The 17,873-nt window shown below is 32.2% G+C and overlaps 1 non-coding gene across 1 annotated transcript; it reads left to right on the top strand.

Annotated features, from left to right (window-relative positions):
• Positions 1–12,665: 12,665 nt before the first annotated feature.
• LOC124075794 (small nucleolar RNA SNORA18) lies at positions 12,666–12,793 on the top strand. The gene has a single exon (XR_006846169.1). It is a non-coding gene; the product is annotated as a small nucleolar RNA SNORA18 (small nucleolar RNA).
• The last annotated feature ends 5,080 nt before the right edge of the window (positions 12,794–17,873 follow it).

Below are 17,873 nucleotides of genomic sequence, written 5' to 3'. Positions count from 1 at the left end.
TAAAATTAGTGTCATGTGGATATACATGATAGTGAGATTCACTGTAGTATATTCATATAGGTATGTAGGAAAGTTAAGTAAAATCCATTCCACTGTTCTTTCCTTATCCTATCCCTTCTTTCTCCCCTTCAATCCCCTTTGCCTACTTCACTAATCTTTCTTCTGTTTTTTTAACCCTACCTTTATTTTGGATTAGCTTCTGCATACCAGAGAAAACATTCAACATTTAACTTTTTGAGACTGGCACATTTCACTTAGCATGATAGTCTCTTTCTTGTTACATCCATTAACTTGCAAATGCCATAACATCATTATTATTTACAGCTGAGTAATACTTCATTGTGTACATACCACTTTTAAAAAAATCTATTCATCTGTTGAACACACCTCGTTTGGCTCCATAGCTTGGCTATTGTGAATTGTGCTGCTAAAAACATTGCTGTGGCTGTGTCATTGTAGTATGCTGATTTTAAATCCTTTGGATATATACAGAGGAGTGGGTCAAATGGTGGTTCCATTGTGAGTTTTTTGAGAAATCTTCATAATGCTTTCCACAGTGATTGCACTAGTTTGCAATTCTACCAGCAATGTATCAGTGTACATTTTTCCACACATCCTCGTTAACATTTATTGTTATTTGAGTTCTTGATAATTCCAATCCAACTGTAGTGAAATGAAATCTTAGTGTAATTTTTATTTGGATTTCCCTGATTGGTAGAGATATTAAACACTTTTTTCATGTATTTATTTGTCATTTGTGTTTCTTCTTTTGAGAAGTGTCAGTTTAGTTCTTTTGCCCATTTATTGATTGAGTTTCTTATTTTATTGGCATTGAGTATTTTGAGTTTTTTATATATTCTGGATATTAATTCCATGTTTTGAGGAGTAGCTGGCAAAATATTTTTTTCTTATTCTATAGGTTCTCTCTTCACACTCTTGTTTTCTTTGCCATGAAGAAGCTTTTTTATTTGATGGCATCTCACTTATTGATTCTTGGCTTTATTACTTGAGCTTTAGGGGTCTTTTTGAAAAAGTCAGTGTCTGCACCTATGTGATGGATTGTTGAGCCTATATATTCTTCTAACAGTTGCACGTTTTCTGGTCTAATTCCAGTCTTTGATCCATTTTGGTTTGCTTTTGTGCAGGGTGAGAGAGATTCTAATTTCATTCTTCCACATATGAATATTCAGTTTTCTCACCACCATTTGTTAATAAAAAGCTCTCTTTTCTCCAACATATATGTTTGGCACCTTTGTTGAGATAGAGAATTTAATATTATACACCAACAATAATACCTAAGTATAAAACATAAATTCCATACCAAATTGTCAAAATATCAATATCTGCCGCATTTCCATTTTGCTTTCTTTGATTAACATCTGTCAACAATTTTCCCTTACTACAATACACACACAAAATACATCACTTGAACTATTAAATTACTTTAATATATTTTATTCAGAAAATACATATAGAAGCAAAATACTATGTCATTAGTAGAGTAGTCTCTGTTGGTACAGATCCTACATGTATTCAGTCTCTACTGATATTTTTTTCCAATAAAATCACTTGAAATATTTGACAATTATAAAATTGTTGACACAAACCAAAAGAGTTCAGTCTTTCTTCTATTTTTTTAAAATATTTTGAAGGTTATCCTAATTCTTTAGTCAACAAGCTTTTTTTGTATCCTTGTATTTCCTGATCCCTGAAAAATAGTGCATGTACTCAGAGTATTTAAACCAAGTTAGAATTTCTATTTGTGCTCTTTTTACAGAATTTAAAGCAAAATAAGATGACTTCCTTGTAAAGAGTAATTCATGATTTTTCATTGAAATTAAATTTTTATAAGTTCAAAAATAAAGATAAGAGAAAAATCTCTTAATACATATTATTATTTAAATTTATGAAATTTCAGTGGCATGGTCACTCAAATTCTCTCAATATTACTAACAAATATAGAAGAATCCAAACTATGTAGAATGAGACCTCAAGGTTATCACAATATGATTCTAGTTCTGAATTATTGAATTAAAATATCAATAGTATTTGTGAGCTGAGAAAATAGCAGATGAATGTAATTGACATAAGTTCTTATGGACTCACAGCTCTTGCATTTAGCTTAATACAGTGTTCCAGATTCTTCTTTTTTGGGTCACTTACTTTATTTTCTTCTCCCTGTCCTTTTGTATAATAGTATAGAATGGTGGTTTCCAGGATCTGAGAAGGGGAAAAAGATGAGTATAAACTTTCAGTTAGCCAGATGAGTAAGTTCTGGAGATCTAATGTATATCAGGATGACTACAGTTAATAATACTATATATATATACTTGAAATGTATAGAATATCCTAAATGTATAAATGCCTCTATAGAGAATGAGGGGCAGACAGGCAAAGGTAAGCAGGTAGGACAATCTGCCACCATAATCTTCATAATCTCTGCAATGAGGAATAGTTAAGACATTAGAATCAATGTTTTAACAATGGAAGTCTAGGGAAGAGAACATGGATACAGGGACTTGTAGTGGCAACTGAGAAACAAAAAAACAAAAAACAAAAACATGAATAGGAGCTGGGTTGTGGCTCAGTGGTAGAGCACTTGCCTGGCATGTGTGAGGCATTGGGTTCAATTCTCAGCACCACATATAAGTAAGTGAACAAATTAAAGGCCCATTTAAAAAAAAATAAAGGAATCTCTTTAAATAAAAAAAAACATGGACAAAACTATTCTGAAAAATGTCTAAGAGAATAATTTTTTTGCAAAGTATATCTTAATTCATGCCTGTAATTATTATCTTGTACAGATGTCTTCACAGGCAGATTTTTTTTTTTTAAAAAAAGACTAGTCAGAAACCCACTTATTAAGGTATGAATACTCTTGAGTTTACCTAATTAATTAAATTGACTCCAACTCATTTCAACAAACATGATAGCCACTTGAACGATATTTGTCATATCACAAAAATTACCTGGAAATTACTGCCCCTCCTCAAGTGTGAACAAAAATTTGTATACATCTTACACTTTACATTATATTTAGTATTTATACATATTTTTGTTTAATATTTTAAATTTTGCTATTGTTCGAGAGGACTGTACCTCAAAATACGCTGTATTTGTTTTTTTAAATAAATATCTTTATTTTATTTATGTATTATTATTATTATTTTTTAATGTGGTGCTGAGAATCGAACCCAATGCCTCTCACTCTTGCTAGGCAAGCGCTCCACCACTGAGCTACAACTCCAGTCCCTATATTTGCCTTTTATTAACTGTATTCCATTTATTGCAATCACTGATTCATGTCCTCTGACATATCTTGCTATGATGGGTCACATGTCAAGATAACCTTAACATTCTTATATAAAAATGGAAAACTGATAGAAATCATAAATCAATAAATAGAAATTATAAATAGAAATCATGAATCAATAATTTTCAAGGTAAGTCCCTGCAATTTACATAGCCAAATACGGCTAATTAGTGGACCCCATGAAAGTGGACTCATGTATGTGGAAAGACCCCCTGCACTATGCTGAAGAGAAATGTTTTGCTAATTGCACTTTCTAAGTGACAATGTAAGGCAAAGACCAGAGAGCAAGAGTCATGCCACAACACTATTGTAATAAAACTCACTCAGGAATTAAAAAAAGAAATCTCGACATGTGTAAGTACGTTTTCTCAATTTATTTCTCAGAAAGAGAAGGCTTGAGTGCCTACCTTTTAAACTTAAGAATAAGGTCTGACACTTGGCAATCTCCTGTATTAATTGTCAGAATTTTAAAAAGTACAAAAAACAGGAACATTATGTCTAATTTATGACTTCCCTTTGCTTCCAAACTCCATTGAGTTAGGTCTCTTATTCAAAGGGAAAAAATGAAGTTTAATTAGGTGTGGCTAACTGTAGCATAGAATGTCTTTATTTTTAATTCACTTTTGGAAGACTATTACAGACTTCAAAAAGAATAGTCCCTATTGAAATTAAAATCAATAAAAATCTATCTTCAGTTTAATGTTTACCCAGATAGCAAATAAATTAAACCAGTAATTTTGTTCATGTCTGTGACACATTTATCATAATTATAAATTAGTTCCTTAGTATAATAAAGTTAGATAGAAACTGTATAAGTACTTTTGGTTGCCAAAAGTGAACTAGTTGAACAGGTAAAAGCTTGCTTAATTTTATACCCTTAGAAAAAATATTATGTACAAAGTAGTTTTTATTAAAAAGAAATAGATCAAAACACATTTTAAAATCGACTAACAACATCAATATGCAATTAGTTTTAGAATGGAGAAAAGGTGAACATTATTTCTATTAAATGTAAAGCTACAATTACCATAAAGTCTAATTAAATCTTTTAAAATATTTCTAAATGACTGTAAAATTTCATTATTTTTCAGGATTTTTGGCAAATAGGATTGGTTAGCTATTATTTGCTTTTATATTCATAAGACAAAAATTTGATAGCATGCAATTCAGTAATATAAGAGTAAAATTTGGTAAAAATAATATATACTTCTAGAACTGTTGAAAAAAGCTAAATATTTTTACATTGATCTTATCTAATTTATGTAGTAAGTTGGTAACATGAAAACAAATTATGCTTACTGAGTTGGTAATTTTGACTGCTTGAACTATTTGAATAAGTTAAACAATGTTATTTTTTTGAGGGCAGGTAGAGTACCAGGGATTGAACTCAGGACCACTCAGCCACTGAGCCACATCCCCAGCCCTATTTTACATTTTATTTGGAAACAAGGTCTCACTGAATTGCTTAGTGTCTTGCTTTTACTGAGGCTGGCTTTCCACTCCTGTTCCACTTGCATCAGCCTCCTGAGCCACTGGGATTACAGACATGTGTTACCACACCTGGCAAAACAATATTTTTTTTATTTCTTAACACAGAGCTTGTTGGTAATATAATTTACTAATAGTTGTAACAATAGTAAAAGCCTATATTTTAATGATGTCCTTGATTTCAAGCCAGTTATATATTAAACATAGTATGTACATAGCCAAAGAAATATAAAATAGTTTTGAATTTTAAAAAATATGACAGAAGACAAACATTTTACCATAAATTTTGATAATTTCATGTTTTTTCTCTAAATTCTATCTGAATGAACATATTCTGATTCATTTTGTCTCAATAGTATTGAACTATATAGAACTATTCACAATAGTACGTAATCTGGTATGAAGAATTTACTTTGCAGATAGTGACACATATTTATATCAATCATGGGTCATGTGATTAAAAATCTCATGACCAATGCATTTGCCTCATTTTTAATATTGATGTTAATTGCCAATATGTGAGCTATTTGAAGAAATTGTTGATCATAAAACATGTGATGATGGAAACAGTTACATCATTTTATATGAAAACACAATTATTTTTGCAGCTAAGAAATGCCAGAAAAATGAAAAGATCAATTAAAAAAAAAAAAAAACAGCTGCAAGTTAATTCCTAATTGGTTAAAGCAGTGCAGCAAAATGACCAGGACAGTATCAAGTTTATAACTGACTTTACACAATATCCACTGAGTACAATGGCCATCTGGATTGGTTTGACTATCTAGTATTATGAGGAATCAGCAAATTACAGATAATTTTCTACATTTGTTGTTATTGTTAGTGAGGTTTTTTTTTTTTTTCATTATTGAGACAGAACTATTTTTGAGATATGCTGGGACCTAAACATGTCTCCACTAAGAAAGGGCACAGTTTGGAACTGGAAGGTGCTTGGCCTTGAAAAACTGATATTGATAGAAGAAGAAATGGAAACAGCAACAATTTAGCAATCAGTATCCAAGAAAATCTTTCATTTTTTTAAGTTGAGGTATCAGTTATAACATATCTTTTGCACTATAAATTTTGATAAATATATACACTCCTGTAGTCAATACCCCACCCTAGGTGTAGGAGATGCCTTCATTGACAGTCATGACTACTACTCTGGACTCTGAACTTAACAATGTTTTCTTTCACTGAAGAAGGTTGTTCTTGAACAATATACACATGCAATTACTGAGTTTGGCTATTTCATTCAGAAAAAAATATTTGTGTAATTTATTCACATTGTTGTGCTGGTGTTTAGGACATGCTACCCCAAAATATGATCTCCTGATAGCCAATAAGACAGCAGAAAAATGGCGTCTCGCTCACCTTCTTCTCATCCTTTCTTCCTCAAAGCAGGCCGTAATTCCTAGTCTATCTTCTCCTGAAGTACTTCATAGAAGCTTCATTACATATGCACCTTCTCTATTTCCATAGGAAAGGAGGTGTCTTCTTCATGGACACAGGGACACAGAGAAACATCTGAACCCAAGTAGGCCTTGCTAACTTTCCCTGATGTATTTCCATTAGATCATAACCCCTTGTTTCCTCATACTTCTACACAGCTTTCCAGTCTTCATTAAACATAAAAATATAGTTTTCTTGTTTCTTTGGATCTTCATTTCTGAAGGCTAGTGTCCTATGTAAAACTTATATTAAATGATTTTATATTATATTTTTATAGAAGTGTCAGCCATAAATCTTGCAGTAGGTGTAGAAAAGATATTGTTTTTCCTCCCCTATAGTTGCATATAGCAGTAGTTGTCAACTTTATTGCTGAGTCATATTCCTTTGTATAAATGTATCATGATTTATCCATTCTCCTGTTGATAAATATTTAAAAAAATTTTATTTATTACAAATGAAGTTGCTCTGAGCCTTTTTGTGCTAGTCTTTTTATTAATACAAGATTTCATTTCTCTTAGGTAAACTTATAGAAATTCAATGCTTAGAAAATTTGTTTAACTTTTAAAGAAACAAAACAAATTTGTTTCCCAAAGTGGTTGCACTGTTTTATACCATCAATATCAATTTCTGAGTGTTTTAATGGTCTCAGACCTTAACAAATACCCTTAGTTTTAACCATTCTAATGGATGAGAACTGATACCTCACAGCAGCTTTAATTAGAAATTCCCTAGCAATGTATTAAACTGAATACATGTCTAGTGTTTATTAATAGTAGTCTTTTCTGTTTGTTTGTTTGCCTAGTTTTTCAAATTGCTTTTTTTTGGGGTATTTTTAGTAATGTATTTTAGGAATCATTGTATATTATAAATATTTTCTCTCATTTAGAGGCTTACATATTCAGTTATTCAACTGTATCTTTAATGAATGGAAATGTCTGAATTGATGAAGTATAAGTTACAAATATTTTCCTATATAGTTCATGCTTTGAGGGTTTTACTTGAGAAATCTGTGTCTACTTTGATATCTTGAAAACTTCTCATATATTTTATGTATAAAACATACACTTTTAACTTCTACATTTAGATCTATGATCTTTCTAGAACTGAATGAGTGAGTGAGATGGAGGATCAAAAGCTTTGCTTTTGTTTTTACATATGAGTATCCAGGTTTTAAGAAACTTAATTTCCCCATGGAGTTGCATGCAACCTTTGTTTAAAATTAATTTACTATATATATCACTGAAGTCCTAGATTTTTCTGTTTCACTGATCAATTTGCCTATTCTTATTTTAATATCATTTGATCCTGAATACTGTAGGTTTAATGTAAGTCTTAAATCAGAAAGTGCAGAATAAAACAGTTACTAATATGGCATTATGTAAAAATGTGGATGTGTAACTGATGTGATTCTGCAATCTGTATTTGGGGTAAAAATGGGAGTTCATAACCCACTTGAATCTAATGTATGAAATATGATATGTCAAGAGCTTTGTAATGTTTTGAACAACCAATAAAAAAAAAGAAAGTGAAAATTCACCAGCATTACACGCTTCTTTAACATTTTTTTGAGTGTTCTAGGATCTTTGCATTTCTCTATGTATTCTAAAGCCAGGATCTATATTTATATAAAAATACTAATTGACTTTTGATGGGAATTTAATAGAGCCTATAAACACATTTTGAAGAGTTGATTCCTTAATAAGTTTTGGAATACATGAATGCTATATCTCTCCATTTATTTGAGTTTATACTACCCAGAATTTGCATAAATTTTGTTAAATGTATCTATAACTATTCATGTTCTTGAATGCTGTTTTAAAATTTCATTTTCTAGTTGTTCTTTGCTAACATATAAAAAGACAATCGATTTTTATGCATTTACTTTTAGTGCTGTGACCTTGCTAAATTACATGTTTTGTTCTAGTAGATTTTCTTTGAAGATTCCTTGAGATTTTGTACCTAAACTACAATGTCATCTGTGAAAAATTTTACTTCTTTTACAATATGAATATCTTCTATTTAATTTTATTACCTCACACTCCTGAATATTTCCAAACCAGTGTTGAGTACTAGTGGCAAAAGTTGACATATATAACTTGTTTTCCAAGCTAAGGGTGGAAACATTCCTTTGTCTTCATTAGGTACAGTTGCTGTAGGTTTTCATACATGTTCTGTATGAGATTGAAGCTGATCTTTCTCTTTCTTATGTTCCAAGAACATTTATCATGAATGGCTGCTGAAATTTTTCTAATACTTTTACTGTATCCTTTGGGGTGCTGATGTATTTTTCTCTTTGTTGTTAATATAATTAATAATTTTGATTGATTTTCAAATGTTAACTCAACCTTGTCTTGATGGAATAAATCTCAGTCTCATTTGTTCATGAAATATTTTTGAGAATTTGTACAGATATTGCTGATTTCAGCCGGCTGATACTTTGTTAAATATTTTTGCATCTGTATTCATAAGGAATGTAAATCTCTTATGATATTTTATAGCATCCTTGTCAGAATTCATCACCAAGTTTACAGTGATGTTATAGACAAGTTGAGAAGTAGTCACTTCTATTATATCTTCCTTAAATATTTACTAGGATTTACCATGCTTGGCATAAGCCCCTGGAACTTTCTTTGGGGTGTTCATATTTGTGAATCATTTTTCTTTAATAGATAGAGGGCTCTTAATACTTCCTATTTCATCATGTGAAAGTAATCTTCTTATAAATTCAGAAATCATGTCTTTATGATGGCTGTTAAAGTAGAATTTTGAAAATAACATAATAACCTTGAATATGACCTCCCATTTTCCAGAAGGACACTGTACAGAGGTTGAATATTTGGGAGCTGTAGCTACTGAGCAAAAGGCAGGAGAAGACAAGAGCCAACCAACTCCTTGGAGTCTCTGATGCTGAGGTAGTTTTCAGCAAGATTGCATTCCCTGTGGGCAGACTAAAGCTAATTAAAGAAACAGTAGGAAGCTCAGTTACACTGAATGAGCAAATACCAGAGGGGTTAAGATAAACATTATCTTGATGCTGTGTGAATTGGAACACAGATGGAAGTGATATAATACCTCAACTGGCTTCAGTAACAGAGACAATTTTAAAGGTTATACCCTGTGTGATTCCATCTATAGAATATTCTCAAAATGCCACAGGTATAGAAAATGGGAATGGACAAGTGTAGCAGGGAGAAAAGATATAATTATGTAAGAGCAGTCCTTCAGCTTAATAACAATGATGATTATATGAATCTATACGTGTAAAAATTGCCATATAATTATACACAATAGAATAAACAATGAATGCATCCAAAATATGATAAAATCAGAATAAAGTTTGTAGTTTATTTAAGTATCCTGTACCAGTCAATTTCCTGATTTTGATCATGCACTATAGTAATGTGGATACCACCACTGAGTACAAGTATTGGGTACAAGAAACCAGTCATAATTATTTTTGCAATATTATATGAGACTATGATTACTTCAGCATAAAAGTTAAAACAAATTAAAAGAATAAATAAATAAAGGAATATGCTCACTCACACAAAATAAATAAATAGCCAGGAGAGTACTAGTGCCAGGGTTTCATATATCATTAGACCTACTTTTAGAATATATCTAATTTTGCTCTTTTTCACATTGGCTTCTGTCAAATGTTTAATGCAAAAACAGTCATTTCCAGAGTCAAGTACTGTGTGTGTATGTGTGTGTGTGTCTGTGTGTCTGTCTATCTGTCTTTCTGTCTTATTCCCCTAATACAAAATCTTATATCTAAGTATCATTGGGAAAAACTAAGACATATGGTCATATCTAAGCCAATAACACTGCCCATATCCAGTGTATATTGTTGAGCCAACCCCATAAAGATCATGAAAATGTGGGATTGGAAAGGGTGAGATACTACTGACAGAAGAGACAATAGGTGCTTAGTGTCCTGCAAAACTACTAGGAGAGCATGACAGGCATTTCAGACACCAGGAGAAGGTCATAGTCTCATTATTACAGAATACACTGAACATTCAAACAGAAATTCTTAATACACTCTTTGACTTATGCAAAATAAGTTTCAGGAACTGGGTGGCATTAGAAAAGGCTGGAACTATGCACTAAGATGGAAAATACTTTCCCCAAACTCTGATTCATTAAGCATGCATGAAGTATGCTCCCTAGAGCTATGTATAAGTGATTTGAACAATGCTACAAGTCTCTGGGTATTCAGAGGACATTCTACTTGCAGTCATCCTCTTTACCATCATGTTTCAGTTGCATTGTCTCACTCAAGAATCTTCATTCATCTGTGAACTGTGTGACCCAAAGTTATTACAATCTCAGGCCAAGCCCATAATCTTGTTTCTCTTACAACTCTAATGTCAATATTTGTTCAAGTATTTCAAGTCCAAGGGTCTTTTGCCCTTCAGTACCATTTCTGCTTCTAAGAAATCTGTCTCTGAACTCTGTACTTGTACTCCTTAGATAAAAACTTCTCACCTGCCAGAGCAGATACTTTTATTTTTTATTTTGTAAATCACAAATTTGTCACAGCAGGTGAAATTTCTCTCACCTTCTATCGCCATAAATAATAGTATTTTTAACTACAGCTGTTATTTTTAGTGGTAGGTATCAATCCTATGCCTTCCAAGACCCAGATAAAAATCATACCCTCAGGGTTTTCAAAATTTGCAAATTTGATCAAAGCACTAACAATGAAATAGAATAAAGTCAAAAAGGAACTAGGATCAAGAAAACTGTATGGTAACAAATTCAAAGGACTGTCTTAAACTGAAAGTCTGCCTATTGTGAATTCCTGTCATCTGTTTTTGTTTGAATACTTTTCTATGCTTCTTTCTATTATTTTGATAGGTCACCAGTCATATTAGTTAACATTTATAATATTTATAATTTTATTGGATTAAAAGGATATTGTAACATGCATAACTTTATTGGATAAAAAGTTCAGAAATTCAAATAAAATCCACTTTTAAAAAAGGAAAAGATAAGTATACCTTTTAGAGTTATGGTTTAGGTAGGAGGAATTCCCACAAAGCTCATGTGTGAGAAAATGCAAAAGAGTTTAGAGATGAAATGATCAGATTATGAGATCCTTAACCTAATTAGTGCATTAATCCACTTGATTGGATTAACTGGGTGGTGATTATGGGTGGGTGGATAGTGGCTGGAGAAGATGGGTCAGGGAGAACATGCCTTTGAGTTTGTTTTTTCACTAGTGAGTCAAACTCTCTCTGCTTCCTGATTGTCATGTGCTGAGCTGCTTTCCTTTCCACACCCTTCTTCCATGATGTTCTGCCTTACCTCCAGCCTAGAGCAATGGAGTTGGTGGTCTATGGAATGAGACCTCTGAAACCTTGAGCTCCAAATAAGCATTTCCTCCTCTAAAAATGTTCTTGTCAGTTCTTTTGATCATAGCAGCAAAAACAAAACAAAACAAAACAAAATCTGACTGTAACATTTAGAAAACTCAGAATTACAAGAAAGGCAAAGTTAATACTAAGCTATAACAATTAGAAAACTCCAGTGCCACCATACCTCAATCTCTACCTTTCACTCTTCCTTTTCCTTCTTCTCTCTTATACTTTCTCACCTCCATTGATTACCTTTGTTATATCAAAGATAATATTTGAGGTTTGAAACTGGCAACTTTCAGAAATCTGCATTTTACCATCAGAGAGTAAATAAACCTTTCTCTTTTATTCCAATTCCAAAATCCTTGAGGCAAGTAGGGGTGGTGCTGTGTATGTGTATACACACACACACACACACACATATATATTATATGTATGTATGTATGTATATATATGAATCATGAGCCCATTCCTGAGGATAATGGATTGTGTTCCATGGTTGACAGATATAATGGAGGGAGGAGTTATTCTCACCAAAAAGAAGATGGTGCCTGGCTACTTGGAGAGATGTTTCACAGGACAGTAATTATTGTCCAGCATGTGCTCTCTGTTTTGTAACTGCTTTATTTTCTCCTCCTAGCCCACAACTATGCAAACATTACTCTCATACTGTACTTTCCATACTAGTGTAAATACAAACTGACTTTTTCAGCTCTGCAGGTTATCTGAAAAGCAGCCATCTTGCACTATAAAAATGCTGACATTCCATTCATGCCCCAAAGTGTCCTTTGCTCACACTGTTCACAGGCAAACCAAAATTCCAACCTTGGCTACTTGTGCCTACCCAGATAAGTCTAAGTATTCAACAGAGATTACAATTTAAGTTCTAGCTCTAGGACTTCTGTTATATACAATTAAAGTATTATGTAGTATTTCCATACATTAAATTTTCACTTTGAATAAATTGAAAAGGATTCAGTGTAGACCACCTAATCAGTCAAAGATATGAATCACTTGTGTTACTTGGCTAGCTCAAATGTAATTAAGATTGCAATGAGGTGTATCACTATGGGGCCTTTCCTGTAGCTGCATGTTGTTGAAAACATCTCATAGAGTAACTTTGTGGTTTTGTTTTCCTCAAAGGACTATTAAGTCTCTGGGAAAAAACTTCAAGACAGTTACTAAAAGTATGAGGTACCTAATAAACATTTAAAAGAAGAAACTAAGATTTCAATTAAGATTTCAGGAATTTCAAAAGGTAGTTACTGTTAAATTAAGCCAAGATTACACCCCTAGTTCATGCAGCTGGTCAAAATGCCATGAATGAAAATTAGAAATAGTCTAAGTTATTTGACCCCACCAAAAAATAGATAAATAAATAAGATAAAATAAAAAACAAAACAATAAGATGCATTTTCTTTCCTTTAAAACCCCAGGTTATCAATGTCTTTTTTTCTATATATCCATGGTGATGAGTTATGATGTACATCATGAAAGTTTTGTAGTAACAGAAACTATAGTACCAAACTTCATAAATAATTATCTTTTCAGTAAGTAATTTCACTTTTGTGAATCTAAGCTCAAATCACACCATAAGGCATTATTCTAATCACATCTTTCCAATGTTCCTCCTTAAACCTGAAGAAACTACCTTGTAATGAGAACACTAGGATTTAAGCTACTGAAGCATGTAAAGCAGGATTGAAATTACCATATTAATATTTGAGAAAAAGCATGCCAACTTCACTAAGAAATGTAACAAAATATGAAACACATAGTTGAGTCCTAAACTGTTGATTGGAAAGCAATGACCAGAAGCAGCACCATTTGTAATTCATGTTGTAAAAAGGACATAATACAACTTAAGTTACATATATGGACTACTTTTAAAAAGATCACTCCAAAATACTTACTGTAAATTAATGAGAATTAAACTAAATTGTATTGGGTAGTTACCACATTGGGGGCATCTTCAGGATTCTAAAGATATAATTAAACACAAAACATTTTTAAAATCCCTGCTTTCATAAAGTTTACATGCCAGATAGGAGCATGAAGAAAATAAACAGTAGTAATAAGAAAAATATATACTGTATTCCATACTGACAAATACTACAGAGAATAATAAAACAGAAAAGGATTAGATGTGTCTGAGGGCCCAAAACACCTGTTAATGGGGACTAGTTGACTGAGAAAGTGGATTTGAGTAAAGTCTTGAAGAAAATGACAGCAAGCAGGTATAAAGAAAGAGGATTTCGAGATTGGTTGGTGGAAATCTGTGATAGATGAGTATTCAGGATCCTAGGAGCATTCATAAGCTGAAATTCAAGGAGAAGGATGGAGGTGTTATGAAGCAAGCATACCTGGCTATTAGATGGGAGGAGCAGAAGGTCAGGAAGCAGAGGGATAGATAGAGCTGCTTAAACTGGAACATTTAAGCACCAAAAATTAAACCTGGAAAGCCAAAAATTCAGGTATTTGGGAAGTGGGAAATTTCGGCAATCAAATGTGAGAGTTAGGGGAACAAATATGTCATTACCTCATGTGAGACTCTTCCTCTCACCCAGCCAGACACATTCAGATGCTGCTACCTGTTGGGACCAAGGCTAAAATAGAATTTAGGCTGAAGGGTGCTAGTGTGGACACAAAGAACTGCAAGGGAAAATTTCATAGCAAGTAAACTAATGGTAAATCTGAGACACTTACTGATAGAAATGTGAAATGAGAATAAGAAAGTAAACTATAGAAAGTAATTATACAAACATGTGAGTCTAGGACCAATTAATTTAGGGAGAAGAACAAAAAAATCACCCCATGCATAGAAACAGTTTGAACAAGTCATCAAATAATTGGCATTTGTACTCAAGGGCTACATTGTATTCAGTATACTCTGTTTTATAAGATGATAACATTTTTAACAAACATTTTAATGAAAATAGAATAAACCAATAATTTTAGCCTTTAAAAGGATTCATTATTTATGATATATATATTTAGAAAGAATACCTCCTTTGACAATAGGTGATACAGACACTACTATAATTTATAATCATCATTTTTACTTTTGTATCTGCCTAGGTTATATGGGTTTTTACTTTTGTATCCACCTAGGTTATATGCTACTTCTAGGACAAATTTTTTCAGAATATGTGTTTCTCACAATTTGTAATGATTTTAAAGTAAGGTTGAACTTATATGTTGACATATGGGATTTTGTACATAATTGGATATATATCTTAAAACTTTTAAGACATTTTTGTCTTAATTGTAGAAAATGCAAATGTAAAACTGTTATATATAGAAAAACTGAATATATTTGACTTTACCATGTAAATTGGAGGAATATATAGGTATAAATTTCTTTCAGGATTTTTATTGTAAACAATTATACAAAATAAATGTACATATATTTCATTGAATCAGAAAGTTTGTATTAGATTATTTTAAGCATTTGATCTTATTAAATAACACAGTTTTGGAAAAAAAAAAAAAAAGAAAGAGGATTTCTAGGAAAGGCAATATTCCTGAGCAGAAAAGTGGTGTTTCCTGAGAGGTCAGCACAACAAAAGCATACAGGAGGTGAGGTAGTAGAGGATAAGATCAAGCAAGGGTTGTAGGATCCATATCACCCAGAGCCTTGCAAATCATGGTAGAACTTAGGATTTTGTTAAGAAGATGAAAAGTCATTAGAATGATCTGAACACAGGAGTGGCTTGATTTGACATTAATAGGCTTACTCTGGCTGTTGTGTGACAGCTGACTTATAGGAGGGAAGAACAACAAAGATGGAAGAAAGCTCTCCAGTTAGGACACTTTTGGAATAATGCAGGTGAGGGATGATGGTTTGCATCAGGGAGATAGAAGAGCAGTAGTGAGAAGTGGTTATATTCTGAATATTTTTTGGAGGTAGAATTTATACAATTCACTGACAGACTAGATAGCAGGCATGAGAGAAAGAAATGGGAAAATAATTTACCAAGGATTTTAGACTAAGCATTCAAAGACAGTATTGGGAGCTATCATTCAGCTCTCTATAAAGGTATATCATTGGTAATTCAAGAATTAACCACATCATATCTGAGTACTATACTGGAATTACTAAAATACATCTATTAGATACTATTTCTCAGAATTTGAATACTTAGGTCATTAATTGACCTTCTCTGCTTTAAGTGTGATATAATAAATCATTTACCTTGGCTTTGTTTAGACTGTGGATAGAAATTTTATAATTGTATTCTCAGGATACTATTTTACTTTACATCCTTACAAAAAAAAATACTACAAATCGTTAAATAAAATAAAATTGAAGAATATTTTCACTGCTTTCAGACTTCTGTAAACCTGTATAATATGTTTATTCTTTACTTTTTTAACATAATCTTTTATCATCTCTTCATAAAACCACAAGGTTAAAATATTATTTTCTTTAGGGTCAATATAAGGATAATTTAGCTTTTCCTCTAGCTTAGTTAACTAAATTTTATTTGTGTTATTAAGAGTTTGATAACTCTTAATGAGTTATTAAATGATGGCGCATGCCTATAATTCCAGTGGCTCAGGAGGCTGAGGCAGGAGGATCACAAGTTCAAAGCCAGCCTCAGCAACAGCAAGGTGCTAAGTAACTCAGTAAGATCCTGTCTCTAAATAAATTACAAAATGGGACTGTGGATGTGGCACATTGGCTGAGTGCCCCTGAATTCAATCCCTGTCTCACCTCCAAAAACAAAGTTTAGAAAAGTTTATTTGTAATTTTAATATTCAGATGTTTTAATTTCTTGTGTGATGATATAGTTTTGGCATATTGAAATCCTACTGTGTTTTTAATTTTTTTCTTCATTCCACTTACATGTCTGGCTTTCACTAGTATACTTTCTTCCTGTCATATTTAAATTTTGGCAAGATCAATAATCCTGAAAAAATGTAGAAAACTAATCTGAAATTAAGGCCTACAAGACAGCCCTTCAGATATATGTTTACATTGTCTCTACATTGTACTGAGATACTTTTTACTTAATATAACAAATTGCTTTTGCACTATGTATTTTGAATTATTGACAAACATATAAGAGTTTTATCAGTGGAACACTGTTTCTTCATGCTGTTTTTCTGCATTGGTGTCAATTTTACACATCACTTTATCTGAAACTGCTAGACTTCATCAAGACAAATGTGTTAGATATGCTAAACATGATCTCTATACATAAAACATGAGACTTCACATGCAGACAAACTCAGGTACTGCAGGGCTGCTTTCAGTCTGTATCCTACAAACACAGTAATTCTGATAAATCACATAGTGCACATTTCCCATTAAAACAAAGAGATGGACTTATAATTGTATTTGATGCTTATTTTTAACAATAGAGTATTTCTGTTCTTGCTAGGCATTAGAGCAAACAAAATCAGTTGCTTAAAATTTTTTATATATATAATGTATGGAATAATTTTCCACAGAATAGTTCTAGTTCTGGTTCTGTATGTTTCAATCTTTTTTCTCCTCCACTACCCACAGTCTTCTGGTGCCAAGCAGGAGATATTGGGCATGCTTATATTGCAAGATTACCTCCAGCCTGCACCTTAGAGAGTGGGTCCTTGTACTGCACATGGTAAATCAATGTAGTCAATGATAGAACTCTTTCTGAAGGTCCTTTGAATCATAAGTGATAGCATAAACACATACAGGAATGACTACAAATCAAATTTAAAATATCCTACTAAAACCAGTTAAAAGTCAGTCCAACTCAAATATATGTTTCCTTTCATTCAGATTTTAAATAAATCCTAGGAACACTCCAAATTCAGCTCTCATAAGTGAAGTGTGGCAGAGGAAGGTCATAATATTATGTATTAAGTTGTGAGCATATTGTAAAATAGATATAATAAGATATAACTAAGAAAAACGTAAGTTCACCCATATAAATTCACTGTTTGTAGCACAGCTATAGTTTATATTCCATAAAAATGGGAATTCTGATAAAATGTAATTTTATAATTCTAGAAAAAAGAAAAACAGATGGTACATTTATAGTTATGCTGCTGAGCATATAGAATATGCACACATTGGGATAATTTCTGGTTCTATATCTCATGATACCTGGTGAGTTAGGATGCCAGACATAAGGAATATGCCTAGAAATTTCTAAATCTCAGTCCAGAGCTTGGAACCAGGTGGGATCAGTAGAGCTATCTGGAATCAGGGTCCCAAATTCAAACACCTGGTGTTTTCATTCCCCAATTCAGGACACTCCAATCATCCC

This window comes from Marmota monax, unplaced genomic scaffold, assembly GCF_021218885.2.
Source record: "Marmota monax isolate L192 unplaced genomic scaffold, Marmota_monax_Labrador192_F-V1.1 WCK01_AAM20220418_F8-fsc00036, whole genome shotgun sequence".
Lineage (NCBI taxonomy): Eukaryota > Metazoa > Chordata > Mammalia > Rodentia > Sciuridae > Marmota > Marmota monax.
Note: the sequence above shows the minus strand (reverse complement) of the source record. Positions and strands in the feature narration are given on the sequence as shown.